The sequence below is a fragment of the Protopterus annectens genome, chromosome 9.part0 (genome assembly GCF_019279795.1).
Source record: "Protopterus annectens isolate FY-2018-M chromosome 9.part0, PAN1.0, whole genome shotgun sequence".
NCBI lineage: Eukaryota > Metazoa > Chordata > Ceratodontiformes > Protopteridae > Protopterus > Protopterus annectens.
In genome coordinates, this window is record NC_056743.1 from 1,067,588,605 (window position 1) to 1,067,611,707 (window position 23,103).

The window sequence follows — 23,103 nt, forward strand, 5'->3', positions numbered from 1 at the left end:
TATGGGCTACCTGGAGCTTGCAGTACTAGCACAACACTGTTGTACAAATGGATAGATAGGCATGGGTTACCCTCTGAGTCCTGGCAAGTGTGTGTATGTGTGCAAGTGTGTAAATTTGTAGGATACAGCATTCTGAGGCTACATTTTCCAAATAAAAATACACCTTGCCATACAGTATAAGGGATAGTGATGTTGTAAACAGTAGGAGAGCCATGGCAAAGCATCACCCTACTATCTCTGTGGCATGTGTAACAGATGCATAACCCTGTAGTAGCACACTTGAGAGACAAGGGGTTGTATTGCAGTCCTGGTCAGTGTGTGATTGTGGGTATGCAGAGTATTATCATGGGTTTCAGTGAGTAAACTCTAGTAATGTGGGGTGTGGGTGCTGGGTATACTGTCTTTACACCATGGTACCCCCAGTACATGTCTCAAGGTCCACTGTATGGGGACCACTGTCATCATTAACCATACAGGTAACTGATTACACTATCCAGCCCAATCATGTATGTGCTGTGTGCAAATTATCTGTACCAGAATGGACTCACTGACAAGGTAGTTAGCACTGATAAACCCAGGTCTCGCAGATGTGTCCATGCCTGTTATGTGTTTGTCAATGTGTATATGACAGTATGTCAATCTATTTATTGTTCATAAACAACCAGTACATCTCTCATTACCATGCTGTATATGACGTGGTGATATTCTTCATTTAACAAGAAACCTGGGACACACCTCATCCTAAAAGCTGTGTGGTGTGTGCAATTAAGTCCACACACATTAGTAGCAATAAGTACCTAGGTAGGGGTTCTACTCTCAGTGTTGCTAAGTAAAAGTGTGTGTGTATGTGAAGAGATCTACTTCATTTTGCAGAAAATACATGTCCCATGAGGTCATCTGTCCAAGAACTGACTGGCAAATGCTAACATTTCAAAGGTATCATCTTGTGGAAATGCATTCCATCAAAACTAGTAGCAAATGTGTAAATGCCCTCTTCCCCACTGTATAGCTGTACAGTAATACTGGGGTTGGTATATATAGTTGGATGTGGATCTTGTGGACACAGCCACCATCATTGGGGTTATTGTTGTGTGTATCCCCCCACTTGACTGTAATACTGTACAGTTTATGTTAATAGGTTCAGTAGTTGTCAATCACACTATCTGCAGTTCTACACCACCCCACACCCTCCAAAGGATAGGGCTGTGCCACTCATACCAGCACACCTATGTTTACCAAGTCGAGGATTGCACTACATTGGGGAAGGGGATATATACCCTGCCAGTACCATCATCAATGACATTAAACTACCAGACTGATTATTTACTGATGTGATGTTGTGCCTACTTTGTCTTGGTGGAATTACATAGGCTAAAATGGGTTCACTGCAAAAATACATACATCCATGTGTACAGTATTCTCTGGGTATTGCATCAACACCAAAGCCTCTGTGTGCGTGTGTGTGTGTGTGTGTGTGAGTGTATATATATATATATATATATATATATATATATATATATATATATATATATATATATATATATATGCATGCACACAGGTCTGCCATGTGGCTGCCTATACAGGGGTTTGTTGGACAGCTGCAGGACCGTACATGGCAGGGTGTGCAGTTCACCATCTCCGGCCATGGACACGAGAACTGTGCCTGCCAGGAGTTCCACTAGCACAACCAGGTACAAAGCCAGATATGGTACTCTCCCCTGATGATGACAAATGTCTGCTGGATCTCGGTCCCTCTTGGGACAGGCCAGGGCCACATGCATATGGCCTTCTTTGTTGTGGTGTGGACAGCACCCCCCTGCAGTGCTGGTGCTGGTACTGCCACTACAGGAGTGGCTCTGACTTGTTGCATGTCCACGTAGACCTCCACCTGTTGGTGTTGCTGACCTACGTCCATGTGGCTGTTACCCTACTCCCACCATATGCTCAAGCACAGACATTCCACGGTTGAGTATTCCCACCATCTCACCCAACCATCTATCTAGGACCTCTGCAAAATAAAGGGGAGCACCTGCAAGATCATGGATGTTGTCAATAACAGCAGAATGAGTAGCCTCTGGAGCTTCAGACCCTGTCTGTTATAACGTTCCATACATGCCTGTGCCTCCATGATGGCCTGAAAGATGGTTACACCTGCTGTGGCACTTCTGCCAGGGGCATGATAACCAGCAGCCCTCCTAAGAGCACCCCTGTACATCTGCCTGTGTGGTACCTTGCCGATCATCCGGCTATGGCTGCTGTGTCCCGACACACTTGCCATAGTCACCACACTGTCCTGTCCCATGCCACCACCCGACAACTGTCCCTCATCTATGGCCACTGGTGTTGGGGTATGTATAGGCAATGTGACTGTGTGTGGGGATGGGGTGGTTAACAGTGGTATGACAACCAATGGCACAGCTTCAGCCGCTGACAACCCTGCCTGTGCCTCACCATACCTATCATCATTGTCAGAGTCTGTATAGACACTAACATCAGTTTGCCTGAAAGAGAGACCCTGACCTACCTCGCCACCTGTGAGGAGAAAACAAGAATCTCACTTTAAGACATGTACATCATTGCTTAACTGTATACACACACACACACACACACACACACACACACACACACACACACACACACACACACACTTACAGGTGAGGTTGCACAAAGATATTACACACAGACTTCTCATTACCCAACTGTCAACATGCATGACATATGGCACTCAACAGCATGCACTGCAGCTAAAGTCAATCTTTGTTACCAACATTATACATCTCTATGATGCATGAGTTGTGTTAGTAGGTGATGCCCCTTCCCCTGGAACACAATGCACCCATGTACACAGTATTGCTGTGCACCTGCTCAGCACCCTGACATGTGCTGTGCACCATACCTCATGGGTGTACATACCATTGCTGAATGTGTATATGTGTGTCAGTTATGTTTGCTTATTGACATGGCACCCTCTTCCCTGATAAGCCATGGGGCCACAATACTGCATATGTTAACATTACACAAACCTGATATGTGACATATGACATGTGAAATCAAATGAAGTATCAAACAAATGTGTTAGCTGTGCAGATGCAGATTGAGATGCATACAATATGTGGGTGCATAAGTGATCACACCCTTAACATGATGGTTTGCTGCATCAACTGTTAAGTGTACTACAGCAGTCACTATTCTTGGATGGGGTATACTAGCATGGCCCATCTGCACTTGCCAGTATTTGGTCACTCCGCCCTACAAATCTCCCCCAACTCTGCTAGGCTTGCAAGGTCAACTCATGTGCACAGTCCTTGGAGGTCACACAGTGACTTCACTATTACTGTGGAGTCAGTGTTATGTCTGCCACAATTCATGACCTTGACTGTGTGCAGATACAGCCATTCTTAGCAAGCTTTGGATGACTGCTTCAGTTCACTGTTGTGTTTCAGGATGACACCCCTCCCCATCCTCAGCCTTTTTGCAGATGCTTGACAACTATGGGCCACACATGAGTGTCATTTTGCAGTGTCCCAAATTCAGAACACTATGTGTACCGGCCTAGTTCCTGCTAATGAAGGGCAAACATACAGGTGTACACTGTCACCAGCAAAGTATAGATGGGAATGGTGGGCCTGAGGTGAAGTGAGGTGTTGCTTGTGCAGCACATGTATATTTATTAATACTGTATGTAGGTTTCGGGCTTGGTCTTGGTACACCATATCGCATTGCAACACATGCCTTTGGAAGACTTTTGATGTTATGCATATGCTACCTGTAGAGAGCCCTGAATGATGTTTCCTGTGGAACAACTTTCCCATCTGATTACCCTAACCCACAGGCCACACTTATGCAGAGTCCAGGCAATTGTCGACACAGGAACTGCATAGCCGGTATTTGCTAGAAATTCCTGCAACTCCCTCAGTGTTGCTGCATGTTTCTAGGCAGCCTCCATGACCAGTTTGCAACATGTGTCATCATCTGTCTTGGATGGCCATCTGTTTATTTTCTACATTAATGTTGTCCCATACTTCCACGTCACATACATGACTGTCTGCACTGTTTGCAATGGTATATGCAATGGTGAGGTAAGGCTACATCTCCCACTCCTGAGTGCTACCTCTTGGATCCCATATCCAACAGGTAGCACTCCTGAGTGCTACCTCTTGGATATGGGATCCATTCCATGGTTCGCAAGATGTGTGCAAGCCACAGCTGCCTCTGTTGCAGGTGAATGGGCAAATGTCATATACATACGTCTTGGACAGCAGACCATTTCTTGGTGTGACACTGAGGATCTGTACTTGATGGAAGGTGCATACTCATGAAGAGTGAATGCTGTCAGTACCTCAAAAGCTGCTTCTACAATATGTTATTTGGAGTGTGTGCACACATATGCATCCAGTGTTTGTTAAGGTATGTATTCCCCATATTTGCAATCCTAACATAGGATTCCAGATTACACATTCATTGCTCATGTTAGGATCACATTACAGGTTGTAGAATGTGGTATTATGATATGCAGTTGTGTAGATCTGTAACAGCTGCCATTGTAATAGTAATATAGACACTGTTGTAGCCACTGTATAAGGGCAATGTTTCAGACATGTTCCTACTGTAGGCCATTTGTCCCACCATTATATTCATCTCTATGCACACATCTTGCAATGACAAGTTGTTAATTATATTGCAGGACTCTTACATACCCTTCAGATACGCCACCATGGTGGCCACTGTGTTGCAGTGCAGTTAACAGCAATAATAGGTGAACATGTACAGCATGTATTATGGGTAGGTGTGTTAAATGTGTGCATGGCAAATACCATGGCCATAACATGGCCGGTGTATTGTCAAACCTGAACAAAAAACACCATACTCACCAGCTACAGGCTGCTGCCCCAGAGGTATATCAGAGGGACCTACATAGTTGTGTGAGAGATGTGATGTCCGTAGCCACAACTGCGGCATTGGTACAGGGTGGGAGCAGCATTTCAGTACAACAGTACAAACCCACAATACTACAGCTTATGCACATCTGTTCATTACTACACTGCAGAAACAGACTATATACATTTTTTCTGACATATGCATGACAAAACTTTACAGATGCAGATGGATAAGCAACAGTGGTCTGCTGATGTGCCCTGTGGCCTTACCTGCACACTCCTCATCCATTGTGTGGGTAGCACCCACCTCCACAATGCTATCAGCTGGTTCTTGGCTCTGCTGGTGGGCAGGTGCCCCAAGGCTGGTGAGGAGCTCCTCAGCATATGTCAGGGAGGGCTGGATGGCATGAGCCACACCTGTGGCTAGTTGGTCTCTCCTAACTGCAGCAGCACGCTGACAGGTGTGGCGGATAAGGTCAGTGCAGCAATATTGGACCTGCTCATAACTGCGGTTATGCAGGCTGACATCATTTACCCTGTGGACAAGCTCGTTCCACAGGGCAGTCCTCTCCTGCAGATCATGGCACACTCTGCTAATGTGTCCGTCTCGAGTGTCTTAACATAGTCAGATGGGGGTTTGAATCCTGCAATTGGCAAGTGTGTGTGAGGAAAATGCCCCTTTAAACTAGGCTTAAAATGGCTCGCAAGCGCAGTTAGCCTAGTACTAACCTATGTGCTGTATGGCCAAAGAGGGTTTGGTGGTGCTGCACCAGGTAGTTAATGATAACATAATTTTCCTGGTGGGAATACACTGGAAGGCGCTCTCTAGACATGGTACATGAAAGACATAGAGGAGAAAAATGTCTGAGGACCTCATACTGCAAGGATATAATAGTTGTTAATTGACATCTCTGTCTCCCCCCCAACCATACCTGCAACAATAATCTGAACACACAACTCAATGGGTATATTTGTACCAAACCTACTGTTGGGATATATATCGTATTGTACAAGAAATATTGAAATGTGTTTCTAGTCATGTTCCATGTTGAAACGCTATCATTGGTGGCCTGTTGCGAACAACGCCACATGCATGCCATTGTAAGGGCCACTATGGTTCCATATATGCATGTGTTCTGTTTGCTATATGACTGCTCCAAATCTGGAGTTTTGTGTTAATGGGGATATCTATGCATGCTGTTATAACTAATCCTGGATTGTGTGGACTATTACTACCCGCATATGTTCTAAAACTGCAACGCGATAGCATGTTTGGGAAGGCTGTTCCCAGCAAAACCACCTCTCCAACCTCATCTGGCTATGTTACCAGGCCAACAACACATCTGGGACCCACCCCAAGACCTCATCATCTGCTGGTCCTGCACTAACGTCACATGGAACCACCTCAGGGAATGGTGCTTGCCCCCGCAGGAGCACACACAGACAGGATCCTGTCACCTGAGGTCAGGTCCAGGGTCTGGTGTACAGGGAGCTCCACAGAGAATTGGGGCATCTGCTACACCACCCTGAGGCCCTCAATACACAATTACAGGAGCCACATGTTCCTCCTACTCAGCCCCCAGCTCAGCCACCTTCAGGGCTGTGAAGGTGCAGTGATGACTACCCATGGGTGGGGACCTTGGTCCCACTGTTTCCATTTGGGGGCTAATGGGCATCCACTTTACAAAACACCCCTCTCCATCCAAGGTGTTTCCTCACCAAGTGTCATATACTGCCCCTGTATGCTGTCTGTCGTCAAACACAACCTACCTCCCCAAATATCCCTATTTTCCTTCCCCAAAGGTTTACCTTCATGTGTGCATACTGCACAAAGGCAAACAGCAAGTTGGGGAATGGAAAATGGTCCCGTTCTCCACTGTAGTGCGATCCTGGAGTTATAATATTAAAGTAGGGGGGTGCAGCCCCCCCTCATGGGGGTGCAAGTGGGCTTGCTCCCCTTCTTTACACTTCATTACATTTGTTTTTCAACATTTATGTTTGAAAATCAGCAAATCTGCTTTTCGATTTGCTGATTTTCGAACATGTAAAACTGTCACTGTTTTGATTTTCGTGGTTACGATTTGCTCATATGAGCAATCGCACCACCGTGATTCAGAGTTGTAAAGGTAAACCTTCCCGAATACCCACTCTCACCTTCACAAACAAAGGGCAATGTGCTCCCAACATAAATTTCACACCAGACATAACTGTCCATTTCGCAATCCCTTACAGCTGTGTATATATATATATATATATATATATATATATATATATATATGTGTGTGTGTGTGTGTGTGTGTGTGTGTGTGTGTGTGTGAGTGTGTGTATAGATATGTGTGATGTTTTCTCAAACATATCGTGCAGCACAGTCATTCAACAGTAGGGAAAATGAATATATATATATATATATATATATATATATATATATATATATATATATATATATATATATATATATATATACATATCTTTTTCATATACATATATATATATATATATATATATATATATATACACACACACACACACACACACACACACATATATATATATATATATATATATATATATATATATATATATATATATATATATATATATATATATATATGTATATACACACATATATATATATATATATATATATATATATATATATATATATATATATATATATATATGTGGAGTGCATTCAGACATCAGGTCCACACTCTCTAAAACTCCTTCCTCCATAGCTGCACTGTCCTGCCTTGCTACAAAACAGAAGAGTGTCACATGTAGACACAGCCTAACATTAGGGAGGTATATATAGGGACAGATTGTGGGTAAGCCTATTACAAACATATCAATTTTGTGCATGATACATTTCACGTTAACATGACATTACTGGTGGGGTCTGAAAGTCAAGTGCCTATCATGACTTCATTACTTCCACCTTCAGCTATTTGCCACACTACTATACATGTCTTGAGGTACAGAACACATACTATGATGGCTTACATCTTGTCATTCTGTGCAGATTTGCACAGTTGACAGGTATAGCCCACTGCCCACAGGGCCAGATGCTATGTCCATAGCAGTTGTTCAGCAGGACATCATTACAGCAAGAAGTATTGATGACACATATAAATCTTTCCACATCATCTATCCCATTATTACAGACCAAGTACTACATTCAGTTACATGCATACATGTTTCACATACCTGTTTTAGTATTGTGCTCTCTTCTATGTACACGTGTATATGTCCCTTGTTTTATTTATTTTTTTTTTTTTGGTTTAATTTGTAGTATTTCTCTCTCTCTCTCTCTCCACTACAGGGATTGAGCTGGTTTGAATAGGTTGCAACATGAATTTTGTAGGTGATGCTCATGATCAGGTGATGGCCTGTGTACCAGTCGGTGTTCACCACTTGCTAATTTCATGCAGCCAGCTGTGCAGTACTTCCAGTTATAAATCTCATGGCAACCCACTACTATAAATGACTACATCATGTGGGCATTGTCCCTTTATCTTTCCTGTATGGATAACATCCTTCCTGTGTGTGGGCAGCAGTGTTACAGACAGCAGTTAGCAATACCTCTAACAACAGGACTTGCAGACACAGGCTGACTACATGTTTGTATAAGGTTCCAGACCTACGGACGGTTTGAGTATTGCTGTTAGATGCATTGAATACTGCTAGTTTTACAGGGTTTGTGTGTACATGCTAATTTTGCATAGAATGCAGTCTGCTTGCATAGCTATCAACTGTGGGCCTATCCACATGATGGCCAGAGGACTGGCTGTTTTGTCTGTTCACCACACAGTTCTTGTCTCTGACATATCAGTGGCATTCTCTCTGCTGAGTGCTATCAGTACATGGAAACATCCATTTGTGTTTCTGTCTTCATATTCCTGAGTAAGGGTATGTTGCAAGCAATCCTGTAACACCAGCAACTTTCACAGTGTATAACAGCAATATTGCAAATATGGCCCTGTGTTCCACCCTCTGTCCTCCAACTATATACCAGGCTTGGTCCAGATGTCATGCAGTAAGAGTTTGTTAAGTAGTGGTCCAAAAGTAAACTGCAATTCCAGTACTGGAACCACACTAAAATTTATTGTGAGCACTTTCGTCTGCTTACAATGAAGGAACTTCTTCAGACAATTAAAAGCAAGAACATACAAAGTTTTTAAATAATACAAAATTACTGGCATCATTCACCCTCCCATTTTTATGTTAAAAAGCCCCAGATTTAACCCTAAATTTACTCTGTTTGTTACATGGTAAGCACATAATCTAAAAAATATATATATATATATATATATATATATATATATATATATATATATATATATATATATATAAACATATAAACTGCCATTTAGCATGTCCCAAAATGCTTAAAATTTTCCACACTAAAGATTTTAGTTTTAAAATACACTTGACAGAACAAGAATCATTCAACCCAGGGAAGGAGCATGCATTAGTTTTTAATTGTCAAAGCAACTCCCTCTCCTCAAAAATTAATGCCCAAGGACCCCCTCTGGGGTTAAGTTCAACTTTTTCAATAATCACGTAATGAAAGACATGGTTGGGCTGTTCTAAAACATGCTTCGCCAAGGCATCTGATTTATCCTGCCTGCTAATGCTATATTGGTGCTCATATATTCTCTGCTTAAATTGCTGTTCTGTCTTTTCTATGTAGAAAGAACTACATTGTTGGCACCTCGCTAAGTAAATAGCACCTTTTGTGTTAGTCATATTTCCCCTTCAATGTGTATTTAATATTACCAGTTGTAAAGGAAGGATTAGTCTCTATGTTTTTCATGCACCAGGCTGACTATAAGAGGAAAATAAAAGGGATACTTGGGAGTGAGGCTTATAACCAAGTATCATTAAATTAAATGAATGGGGCCTACCAACGGATTAAACTTGCTATTAATGAAGCAAAGGGAAGGATACATAGACACAGACACCTTCAACTATCTAAACATGACAGCACCTGTTACACCCTTGTTGTTTGGGATCCCTAAAATACATAAAATTGTGGATGACCCCCCCTTTTAGACCCATAATTGATGGGAGAAATTCCATCACTTATGCTTGTTCCAAATTGGTGGATTCTAAATTGAAAAATCTCTTGAACTAGAGGGTCAAATATGTAAGGACTCTTGGAATTTTTTATAAACATTAAACAACTTGGATTTTAACCAGGAGTATAATTTCTTGACAATAGATGTCAAGGATTTGTATACGGTGATCCCACAGGACATTGGGATTGAGTGGGTAACAAAATTTCTACTAGACAAGGGAGCATCCGGAGATGACACTGGGCTAATCACCAGGCTTTTGAAACTAATATTAACCAATAATTATTTTTTTTTGGGACAGATGCCTTTTTTTTTAAGGTGAGAGTGGGATGTTATAGGTAAGTGTGGTGAGGGAGGTTTGGTAGGAGAGGTTGCATTTGCACACAGACAAGACAGACAAGAGAGCAGACAGGGGCGGTACATGACACATGGGGGAGTAAACACCTTGATAGGGAGGGTGGTTGGGAATCGGAGGCTCATGAGTCCCCCAGATGGTAGTAGTGGCACTGATGTCCCCACCCGATGGCAGTCACCACTACTCCTTCACAGCCCTGAAGGTGGCTGTGCTGGGGGCTGGGCTGGAGGGGCTGCCTCCCCCTCTAGCTGTGCTTGCCTGTCATCCAGCTAGTGCAGACGATCATCCAGTTCCATCTGGAAGACACTGCACACCATGCCACAGACCTCGTCCTGGGTGACAACATCGTCACTGTGCTCACTTGAAGGGGGAGAGCCCCGTCCTCTGCAGTGATTCCACCCAAGGGTGTTGCAGGACCAGCAGATGAGGGAGGTCTGGGTTCGGTCCCAGATGTGCTGGGATCCAGTGCCTTGGCCAGGTGGGGTGGGAGAAGAGGACCTGCTGGGATCTGCCTTCCCATATGTGCTATGGTGTGGAAATTAACAATGAATATTGGTTAGACATGCACAACACATTACAACATTAGTCAAAATAGCATGCACGGATATTCCCATTTACCCAAAACAGTTCAATTATAACAGTGCCACAGCAAACAGAGCCCATGCATATATGGAATGGCATTCAGAGTTGCAACAGCATGCCAGTTAGTGGTATGTCAGGCAGGCAATACCAATGATTATTCAACAGGGAATATTAGTATGCACACAGTTTAAACAATGATAAACCAAATAGAACAACGGTTCCAACAGTAGAGGTTTGTTTAGGATCATACCCATGTTGGTTTCAGTGTGATGGTTGGATCAGCTGAGTGGTGGGGGAAGGGAACAGATTCAATTGACAACTGCTATCAAGTATATTTGTCAATACACTTCTATTCACTACTCTACATTCTGACCACACTTACACTCTACCTGAGCCATGGGCTGCTACAGCACACCAACAGCTATAGATATCAACAGAGCAACTGTACCCTTATTTCTATACCAATTTCTTTACCTGTGGGTCCTGTGCAGATGAACTGCGTGCACATTACATTGCTGTTTCTACACATATTTCAGATTCACATATTAATTACATGCCCTGGAGTGTGTGTTGTGCTTTTGACATACATCTACTGTGACATTCTCTGTGTGCAGGTTTCTTTGCAACTGAAGAAACTATCCGTGACAGCGTGACACTTGAGAGGATTGTCTGGGCCAGACTGCAGAGTGTGGATGTCTAGCTTGCATCTATTTGTAGGACTGGGGCTGATCAACACAGCAATTGCACACCTTTCATAGTTATACACATCATACTAGTATTTCTATTCAGATTTCTTTACCTGTGTACCCTGTGTGGAAAATGTATGTGTTGCAGTACATTACTTTTTCTATTCAGATTGCAGTTTACAACCATAGAACCAGACTGACATGTTAGTGATGGTCCCTGCATTCGAACCGTGGTGTGTGTGCAAAATTGAACTACAGCCTACTTCTTATCAGACTGAGTTACTGGGGAGGTGTACGTTGTTTGTGACATTTCTATCTAGCACATATTTTTGTGCACAGTACTTTTAATAGCACATGTTGCATTATGTTTCCCATTTTCAGTACAAATTATGCATACACAACAGGCATTGGTGTCACTCTTTGAGAAACATCTGCACATTAGCTGGATTGCACATTTGACAGTTTTACAACTACATACTGCAATTTAAAACACAAAATGAAATCTTCAGCAAAGCACGATCATGTTTACTGGTAGCCCCCCCCCCCATATTTCTTAATAATGGCGCAGTCTGGTGAAGGGGGGATTTGTAATTAACCATGTGTTATCCCTTTCTGTAATAGGTGTTTTTCAATGCAACTGTTGGTCTCAAAGTATTTCCTAGTTAAGCCATGGTGCTTCGCTGAAGATTTCATTTTGTGTTGTTTTACAGTTCCTCTGCAGCTTTAACAGTGTAACAGTGTTTTTCTTTTCCTACATACTGCAATTTAGATTCTTGAGTACATAGTGTAGGTTTTAAGTCTGCACATGTTAGCCTTATACATTTTTTCAGTACATTCACAGCTACAATACAACTGAAATTGAAAGGTTAACACAGGACAATGCTGGCAGACAAACAAGTAAAACACATTCTGATGGAAATATGTACTGTTGCTTTTTTCAATTATTTGACATGCCCATTCTAAAGTATGCAGACAAGCAGTGCTAAATCAATTTATCTCAGTTAATGCATTCTGCAGGACATACACATAACTATTTTTCAGGTACAAGTGAGATGACACACACCAGTGTTTGGGATCACCTTCATTAACTTTGAAATACATATCTGTGTACAACTCAGAAATCCACAATTACTATTCCTGCATGATCTGCACAGGGGAAATGCTTTTCATTTCTAAGTGTTACAGTAGCCCTGGCATAGCACTTTCTTGGCAGGTTCACTCAGACACACTCATACACACTCATACATATTCTAATATTCCTCTCCTGCATATTGTACCTTGTTTGCTACTGACATCTGTATTACACAGCATCTGGAAATGCTCCATTGTAATGCTGACAGCCTGACACAGGCATTTATTCCTGACTTCTACAGCACAATTATAGATACAGGCAGTACTACCATTACTATATTTTTGTTTTTTACTGCTAGTATTAGGAGGTATTCTGTACTCACCATAATGCCGATGCAGCCGAGCCAGTCACTGGGCATGAGCCTCAACATTCTGGGACCTCTCTGCAGCAGCTGTATGGGGAGACATGATACATGGATCACACCTGCACAGTCGCAAGTTTAACTTTTTCCATACTTAGAGATGCATAAGACTGCATACTTACAGACACATGGGACATCCTGCGCTCGAGCTTCTTGGATCCACTGGTCCAAGAGTGCACCCCTCCTCCGCTTCAGGTCATTATGGTGGTGATGTACCTGCTCACCAGTCCGGGGTATGCCAGTGGTACTGGTGGGATTGCATGCAAGCTGGTCCCAGGCCTCCGCTTTGTACTTGAAGCCCTTGTACTGGCCCTGCAGCAGCCTGCCATCATGTTTTTTTACTAGGAGCCCAACCATGACCCTGGACTCCTGGATGCCCCAACGTTGAACTCGGAAGCAAACACCTTCACCTACACCAGACATTTTGGTCCTGCTGTGAGCAATCCCAAATGGTTATGGCTGTATTCCCACCTGTGCAGTTTAAATAGGGCAGGTTCCCCGCACTTTTTCTTGATTGGCCGGTTTTAGTATGCTGAACTATGCTTAGCTCCACTCAAATCTATATAACAATGCTTAAACCAGATAAGCACAACTGAAAGCCAGTAAGCAATGCTTACATGAGCAAAGCATTGCTTCAATCTATTTTTTTACATTGCATTTGTAAAGTATTTTTTTACATTTATATTTTACATATTCACACCCCTACTGTGCTATATGTGAGCCATATGATTGACATCTATCATTCAAATTCCTTAAAAGTTTATTAAATAAACTGGCAGAGGAGGGATTCGAACTGAGCATGTTGTACATGCCAAACCATGGCAGTACCACTATGCTACATCAGATTGATAATGTTTTCTATCACAGTAGCACTTGTCTATCATTTTCAGCCATACTAAGCATAGCGGCACACTGCGCATTGCCTAAATTTCAGATTTATTTAATGAAAAAAATAAATAAATTTTTTGGATTTTTATTGCCTTCCTCTTGCCCTACTGCTTCCATGCATGTAGGGCAAGACTGCATACATTTGGGGGGGGTGCACTTGAAGGCTGATGCTTTCTAGGTGTGTTTGTGTTTTGTTTTTTTATTTCAGTGTCTGTGGACACTGAAATGTTAGCTACTTACATTTCGGTGTCTGCAGACACTGGTTTAGTATATAATATTAGAGCCAGGCTCTAATATTATATACATTGACACTCATCTGTGTCACAAAGTGCCGTACGGCACTTTCTGAGTGAAGGGGGCGTGTTACATGTGCAGGCACTGCTGACACATGCCCCCTGCGCTCACTCATGGTTCATGTCCATTTAGATTAAACAGCAGCGCGCCTTCATGCATATGCAAGGCGCGCTGCTATTCTAAACAGACACGAACCATTCCATGCAAGAATAATCTTATTCTTGCATGGAGTTTCATGAATCCTGGGGAATGTTTATTTCCTTCTACTGCCTCATAAAGTCTATCACTCCAAGGGTGTAGCTTAGCATACTCAGTGCACCTAAGTGAGGACATTTTTTTTTCTGAGCATCTCTTCAACATTTTATGGATCAATCAGCACTGAATGTCAAGAACTGTATAAACTAATATCTACTATATAGTGCTATACAAATCATGCTTATAATGTGAATGTTCATAGGTTAGTACTAGGCTAACTGCCCATGTGGGCTATTATAAGCCTAGCCAATTAACCCATGTCAGAATCAATCCATGCACCTTGTGTCTATAAGGTAACACTTTAACCATTATGCCAACCTCCCACCACCCATGTGCTTTTAATACTAGCTTTTTAATTGTTATTACTGGCAGCATTTAAAAACAGTGTGCCCTTTTTTTGAAGTGTATATGGGTGACATTTTGAGAGTTGAGTACTTTTTTTTAATACAGCAGGTTGGCGAGAGCGGTAGAATAAGGTTTGAGTACAAACTATGCATTTCTGCCTACAACCATGCATAACGCTGAGTGTGTGAAACATTCAGCTATCCTGTCTTGTCTTTCAGTGCTCATAGCAGCAGTTTTACTCCAGGTAGCCACAGAACTCAAAATAAGAGCCGCTTATTGTGTATGCACTACAAGCTTACCACAGCTGGGCCTCAAGAATGCCAAATCTCATCCACTCTCAAGTTGCCGGTATGGTGGCTAGTAATACTGCAACTGCCCTATTGAATAAGAGATTTTTTTTTTTTACATGTTCTGTTTCCTGTTTCATATGGAACAGTTTAGATCAACAAAATACTTTCATCAGCCTTAAAGAACAGGACATTTTTACCCCTTATGGGAACATATCACCCAAACATACAGGTAGCTTCATTTGGTTTAGTCAGGTACATTTTTAACTTTGTCCAGCAATCCAGATCTATACACCAATCCACAAATCACAACCATGGCTTGGAGTTCAGGCAGTAAGAGTTCATTGCACATTTGAATAGCTGTTATCTGCAACTTATTCATGAATTCCATTATATGATTACCTTTGGAAGGATTAAGGCATAGTACACTTTTTTATTTTTATTTTTTATTCATTTGTTAACATGTTAAGCCCACTGGACACAGGAGTCCCTTCTTAGGAACAATCTGAAAGCATTGTCTGGTAAGTGGCTTGTTCAGGGTCGCAGAGTAGGGAGATGGAGGTTCTATCATGGGAAGAAATAGTGAAAAAGAGAGAACTATACTTGAATGCATGAAACAGTTCATTAACAGCTACCAGCCTACTACTGGCAAAGTTCCTCCTAGTTTTTAAATGTGTTATTTTCATTGGTGACAGCATATAAACTGGCCATGGGTCTAAATGGAAACAGCTCAAATATGAGACCTGAATGTTAGCAAAGCAAATGGTAAATAAGCTGACTATACACATAAGGTTAGTAAATTGCCCAGAGGCTTTGCATAACTTCAAATGTCAGCCTAAGGTGTTTTGCTTTATTGGCCAGGCTGAAACTATATGCAAGCTGGCCTACTGATACAGTGGGCAGTGACATTACATTATCTGTCTTGCTACTTCACTGTGTACTTTCTGGGAAAAGAAGCTCATTGGGACGCAAATGGGAAAGGGAAGCTAATGTACACTAATGATGACACTTGTCATGTTCAGCAGTTCAGACGTTATGTCAGAGTAGGCAGGCACCACTAACTGAGCTCCATATGAGAAACATTCTGTGTATCTATGCAGACATTCCAAAATAATGCAGTCATTGGTAGCAGTTCAGAAAATGGGAAAATTAAATCTGTAAAGGATGATACCAGATAAACGGAAATCTGAGGGAAACACTTTAGTTGCATGAGATATAATTTTGAGCTTTTATGTCTAGTTGTCTAAGGACAGTAAGGGAAGATTGGTCTGAATAATGCAAACACACCATCAGATCAGGGAGGGACAGCTGAAGGAATACTTGATTCTGGAGCAGTTATTATAGCAGTATATGATCTCACAGCTATCTGAAAGAAAGCATTATAACCTGAGTTGGAAATGAAGACCTGCAGGCATCCCTCCAGAACAGTCATGCTGAGAGATGATGCAATGAGTGGACTAAATTATTTTTTAATTTTTTTTTTTTTTTGCAAGTTTAGCTGGTTTTATAGCACACTAGATCAAGGCAAATACCAGTGAATAGCCAGCATGATGTAGACACAAGCTTGAATCCCACATCCTACTTCCACATACTGTGGTTCTATGAGCTTGTCATTTAGGCTGAGTAAACCTATGAAGTTACCCATAAAAACAGACAGTTGTGTCCTGCTTCCAAGGTGCAGAGAGATGTAGCCCTGACTATGACCCAGATGACCTGTAATTGGCTAGTGGCCATGGGCACTGGAGGAAGATGAGAGGGGGAGACCCACTGTTAGCTGCTGTTGCCAACTCACCCAACCTGTTGAGGGAAGGGTAGGGGTTCTAGTCCACCTCTTGGAAGGTACCTAGAAGGAGCAGTGTGTCTTGCAGAAAAATTTGCCATCTAAGAGCTGAGGATTAGGCTGCATGCAGAGACAAATACATTCCCCATGCTCAGTAGCACTAGTGCAACTTTAGTAAGCCACTGTAGGGATTGAAACTTCAAATGAAGTGAAGTCCACTGGCTTCAGCAGTCTGGCCTGCTCCTACTACTCAGCTATCTCCTCCCTAGGAGAATGAATGGGCTAGTTAGGCCTTTTTGCTAGAGAAAATCTGCTCCACAGAGTGGGGTGATAGTGCCTGGATGTTGTTCCCAAGAAACGAAAGAATAGGCCAACTGAATGAAAAAAAAAGAGCCACTGGACTTGAACTGGTGGATATAAAAAGAAAAGAAAAAAGTCACATAGTTGTAACTAGCAGGTTTTAGTTGCTGTTATATAAGTAGAATGTTTTTTACTGGTGACTATTTTATTCTATAAAGGCTGTTGTGCCAAGATGCTAAGAGATTATTGTTTTAATAAAAAAATTTTTGGATTTTCTGGCCTTTCTCCTATTTTGCTGCTTTCAGTTTGCCCATCCTTAGAGGTCATTTTGTATCTTATCCCATGGCCAGTGATCCTGACTTGCATTCCCTTGGAATACTTCGGGAAGCATGGATGCTAGCCAGAGATCTATGGATAACTTTGTTGTTAATACAAACGAGCATATCAATTCCAAAGCGACTGGTGGTAATCCTGGTATTAATGGATATATTAAATTGTTGGAAAAAATAGAGGATGAAAGAAGGCAAAGGGGTGGTAACCCCTTTGTCTCCATTGGTCAGCATTTCCTTTCTAAAGTCTCTATGGAGACACAAGGACTTCTAGAACAACTGGAAAAAAATGTTTTTAAAGAGGCTTCTGTTTTTCTTAACATCCAGAGTCTCCAACGTTATGTTGAACTTGATGTGACCCCTTGAGGATTGAGAGCGGTCAAGTATCCCTCTACCCCATGACTTAACTAATGAGGAAGGTCAAAGATTCCAGGCAAGGTGGGTGGATGCTGCCTACTGTCGTTCCATTGAATGGATCAACTTCTTATAGAACGGGATCTTTTGAAACATAAATGTATTAAGGAGCAGATCATTTCTGTTTGCTCTACCATTTCTGCACAATCAGTTTCCAGTTGCCTGGATAATTTCCTTGTTGATATTAAAGAATGCTTGCGGAATTTGTGGAAGGCATTGTAGAAAAAAAAAGTTAAATTACGGCGAGATCTCTGGGACTTCAATAACAAACAGGCTCTTGTGAAAACGACCAGTAGAAATAAGCCCAGTCGTCACATGAGCTTCCAGAAGCAACAAATAGATGGACACAAACAGGGCTTGTCTTTTACTTCATCTGATGGCACTGCGATGTCTACGGACTGGGAAAATGAAGAAGATGGATATCCTCCCCTCCCTGTATCACAGAAACCAGAACAGTTGCAAAGGACTTTTTGTAACTATAACACAGGTGAGGGACGTTTAAATAACTTTAAAAAATGCCAAAGGGGTAATGACCCAGGTGCTGGGACCTCAGGGGAAGGACAAAGTAAATACAATAAGAGGGGAAAATGGTATTAGTGTGAATGTGGACAATTGGAACTTGAGTTGTAATTATGTTATTAATTTGTTGGGGTACAATTTTGCTAATGAGGAATTTTCAGTACTGAATTGTGGCCTTAAACTTGTACCAACTGTTTTACCATGGCTTTATCTTATTAATTTTTAGATTGGTAAGGAAATTTATTTAAAATATTATTTTTCTAATGTATTAATGAATATGAACACAAATGTTAATTTTGATTATGATATTGATGAAAGTTTTTATTCATGTGACTCAGAATTGGATGTTAATGTGTACTGCCTAAATACTACTAGTGTTAAGTACAATAGTGATTTCATGCCACCCTTTAGACATGATGCTATGCAGCAATTTTCTTCTATGTTTAATTATGGGGTAGAAGTGAAATATAAACAGTTTTTGGACAATATTCACAAAGTAAATTTTAATTTGACCAAAAATGAGTGGAAGGCTTTGCTTACCTTGCGTAATAGGAGGGAATTAATATTTAAACCCTCTGATAAGGGCAATAAATTAGTTGTTATGAATGTGTCTCAGTATTTGAATATGTGTTTATATCATTTAAATTATACAAATGTTTATAATATTGTAGATATTATTAAGTATTTGTCCTCCCAAGAATAATTTAAGGAATTGTTATATAAAGGCTACAGTTTGTTATTTTTCAAAGGAGGACATAGAAAAGAAATTTAATATTGAGTCTTGTAGTATGGCTTATTTTTAACTGAGGTGGTGGTGCTGCGGTAGCGTTGTCGCCTCACAGTAAGACGTTGTCCTGTTCGATTCTCAGCTAGAGTGTCTTCTGTGTGGAGACATGCGTGAATGGGCATACTTTTTTGAAGGTTGTGTGTCAGGGCTGTCAACTCGGCACGTAAAAATCTACTGCCAATCATTAGCGGACCAGAGTTCCGCTGTGGCGACCCCTAACCGGGAAAAGCCGAAAGACACAACAACAACAACAACCAAAAGTCCACAAGGACTTATCTAATCCCCCTGGACTTCCAATTATATCTGCGTGCAACTATTTTACCCATAATATGGGTTTGTTTTTGCATAGTTATTTATTAACTTTTGTTATGAAATTGGAGTCCTATGTGAAAGTTACTTTCCATTTTTTAAATAAAATTTCAGATATAGTATGGAAGAAGGGAATGTATTGGATAACTATTGACGTGGCCAGTTTATATACTAATATACAGCATAGATTTGGACTAGAGGCTCTCTCCTTTTTTGGGGGTGAAAGCCCGGTTTCAGTTTATATAATTGAATTGATTTATTTTTGTTTAACCAATAATTATTTTGAGTTTAATGGAAATTTGTATCAACAGTTAAATGGTACTGCCATGGGGGCATCTTTTACATCCATGTATGCTAATTTATTTATGTTTTTTTTTTGAATTTCAGTATATATATATATATATATATATATATATATATATGTTTCAGAATTTTTTAAGAAATATGTTAGATATTTTAGATTAATTGATGATTTAATATTACTTTGTGATGAGGGTTATGAATTTGTTGATGATTTTGTTCAGTATTTACATGAAAATAGATTTAATCTCAAATTTAGTGATTTAAATGTAGGGCCATAAGGTGACATTTTTGGATGTTGTGTTAGAAGGCTTGGTTGGGGTTGGTATATACACTAGAGTTCAGAGAAAGTTTGTTGATGGAAATCAGTATTTGAATGACCAGAGTTGCCATCCCCCAAACACTCTGTCAGCACTCCCCTATGGTGAGTTTCTCAGGTTACGGAGACTTTGTAATTAATAAAGAATTGGAATTTTTTCATGAGGTAGAGTGCACAATGGATATGTTTATTAAAAGAGGATATGATGTGAATAATCTGAACAAAAGTATTCAAGATCTTATAAGTGTTAATGTGATAGGAAGTGGGCTCCCAAACCTAATAGAAAAGTTACAGCTCAGGAAAATAGTGATAACATACAGAACATATTTTTGTAATCACTTTTAGTCCCTTTAGTTATGAAGTAATACATTTATTAAAGTATTACTGGGGCTTTCTGGTTAGGCATAAAGATTTTTGTAATTTATTAGAGAGTGCACCTGGTATTGTATATTTGAGGGGTAGGAATATCAGTGAAATGCTTATACATGGGAGTTTATTCCTCCTGTAGAAACTGTGGGTAGAAGTGTACCCCAAAAAGGGACAAGTACATGTGGGAAATGTTGTAGTTGCAGATATAGAGTGCAACGTTTTAGTGATATTAATGGGGAAAAAATGAGGTAAAGAATAGGTCTAACTGTAGTTTAGTAGGAATAATTTATGCCCTTAAATGCCCATGTAATAAATTTTATATTGAGAGTAAGAGGACTTTTAAAATACGGTTGCAAGAACACCTGAGGGATATCAGAAAAGCTATGATGGGGAGTCCTGTTGCTGCATACTTCAGTGATTATCACCATGGAGATGAAAGGGGTCTTCAAGCAACAATATTAGATCAGATTTATTGTGGGCCATTTGAGAATATGAATGTTAAAAAGAGGTTAATATATAGACAGTTTTCATACTTAAATATGACACAATTCAGAGTTTTTATTTAATTGTTATAGTTAATGTGTAATTAATTTATTTAGGTTGTTAATTGATGATGTAATTATGTCTTAATTGATCCTGTTACATAAGTAGAATGTTTTTTTACTGGTGACTGTTTTAGTCTGTAAAGGCTGTTGTGCAGAGGCGCTAAGAGATTATTGTTTTTATAAAAGGTTTTTTGGATTTTCTGGCCTTTCTCCTGTTGTTTTGCTGGGGTGATAGACTGCTTGGCTGTTGTTCCCAAGAAAGGAAAGAACAGGCCAGTTGAATGAAAAAAGGGGGCCACTGGACATGAACTGGTGGATATAAAAAGAAAAAAGTCAGACAGTTGTAACTATAAAGTTTTAGTTGGTTAACAAAAGCTAAATAATTTTAATTGGATAAATAAATAACCAGGTAGAATTCACAAGGTGATCTGCCAGTTCAGGGATGATAAGAATACAGAAGAGGTTAAGTTACTAGTTTAAAGTTTTTCAGTATGCAATCAGGGATTCATTTCATAATAAAATGCAAATGTCAAACCACAAACATCAACAAATAAAGAAATCAAGTACAACTGAAAACAAATAACTTTGAAACCCACAGTCATGAACCTACGAAATACACAAATTAGACAAATGTATGAGAAAGTTAATACACCAGAAAAAGTGTTTATTTCACCCTTGGGTGTGGCATTTCATCCACACACCCTTATTTTAATATTTTTAACTGTAGAGTAACACAATCACGAGGAAAGGGAAACTACTATGCGTGTGACAGAAACTCAGACTTGGCAGACTCACTATCCCTAATTAACTACCAAAAGCAGTCCTTTCAGTTACCTTATGTTCACAAGATCATAGACAATATTACAAAATAGAAAAGAAGCAGAACTGTAAAGCAAATAAGCCAACAGTGGTAACAGCAGCTCTTGACTAAACTGTACATCTTAGTTCCTGGATCATTGTGAGTGAGTCTGATCACAAAAGGCATGATCTTTGCAAGCAGAGGTAGTACAATAAAGAATAAAACTATACTGCTGTGTTAGGGACTTGGAACTGACCCTCCCACAAATCCCCATCTGTGTACAGCATAATGCTAAATATCCTTATGTTGCCATGTTGCCTGTAAAAATGGGTTCTGCGGTGTCCATGAAGTTATTCATTCGCCTTAACAAAATTTGCCTGTATAATGTAGCAGTATCACACACATTTTGCAACTGTCATCTCTGGCATACAGGCTAACTGTAATAAGAAAGATGTGATATGTTGAGTGTCAAGATCTTTCTCTTGGTAGCTAGGCATTTCTGTATCTTTTCCATACATATTTTTTAATCTCTATATTGCTTTCTGTTGTCAGTGGAATCTGTAATAAATGCTGGCATGGAAAGACCTTAAAAAATCTGGCAGTTTATTTTGTGATTAGATATGAAGCACCTTGCTTACATTATTACCAGGTGTTGTCACTTTAACAAAGGTGCAACTTTATAATTCCCACCCCTTGCCTTAGGCACGTTTTTCCTGCCTAACCAGATTACACTCGATTCTGAACAACTGCATTCAACATTGGATTCTTTGGTGATCTCACAAAAGGTAAAATATTTAAACAGCTTTTGAGTTATTTTTCAGAGAGATTTTTTAGCATGATGTAATAATATGTGTGTCTCATGTATCACATAAGTACAGTCCAAGGTATGTATTAAGGGTGTTTCATGAAGGAATGATTTACTGTCCTGTAGACTGCTTCAGCAAGGATAAGACAAGCAAATGCTTTAGGAAATTGTTATGTACAGAAGAATATGAACCTTCAGAATGTTTGTAATCATGTTTCTGCTGTTATGCTCTTTCCTGCTGTGTCTCTCTTGCTCGCTCACTTTCTCTTGCCCCTCCTCCTTTGCTATTAAGCAATTTCATAGGGTATTTGTCTTATTTGTAGAATCTTCATGGGTTTATGAGGGAGGAATAAAAGAGTGTAAAAAAGAGGAAGGCAAATTTAAATAACTT

The 23,103-nt window shown here is 40.4% G+C and overlaps 1 protein-coding gene across 5 annotated transcripts in view; it reads left to right on the forward strand.

Annotated features, from left to right (window-relative positions):
• The window catches only part of LOC122811806 (calcitonin gene-related peptide type 1 receptor-like), a 1,193,346-nt gene that overhangs the window by 136,653 nt on the left and 1,033,590 nt on the right, over positions 1–23,103 (forward strand). Inside the window, exon 1 of one of the 5 annotated variants that reach the window (XM_044083885.1) lies at positions 22,624–22,692. The exons of the other annotated variants lie outside the window; for them this stretch is intronic. The gene's annotated coding sequence lies outside the window, so the exon portion shown is untranslated. Of the gene's footprint in view, positions 1–22,623; positions 22,693–23,103 lie in introns of those variants that run through there. 5 annotated transcript variants of the gene reach the window in all.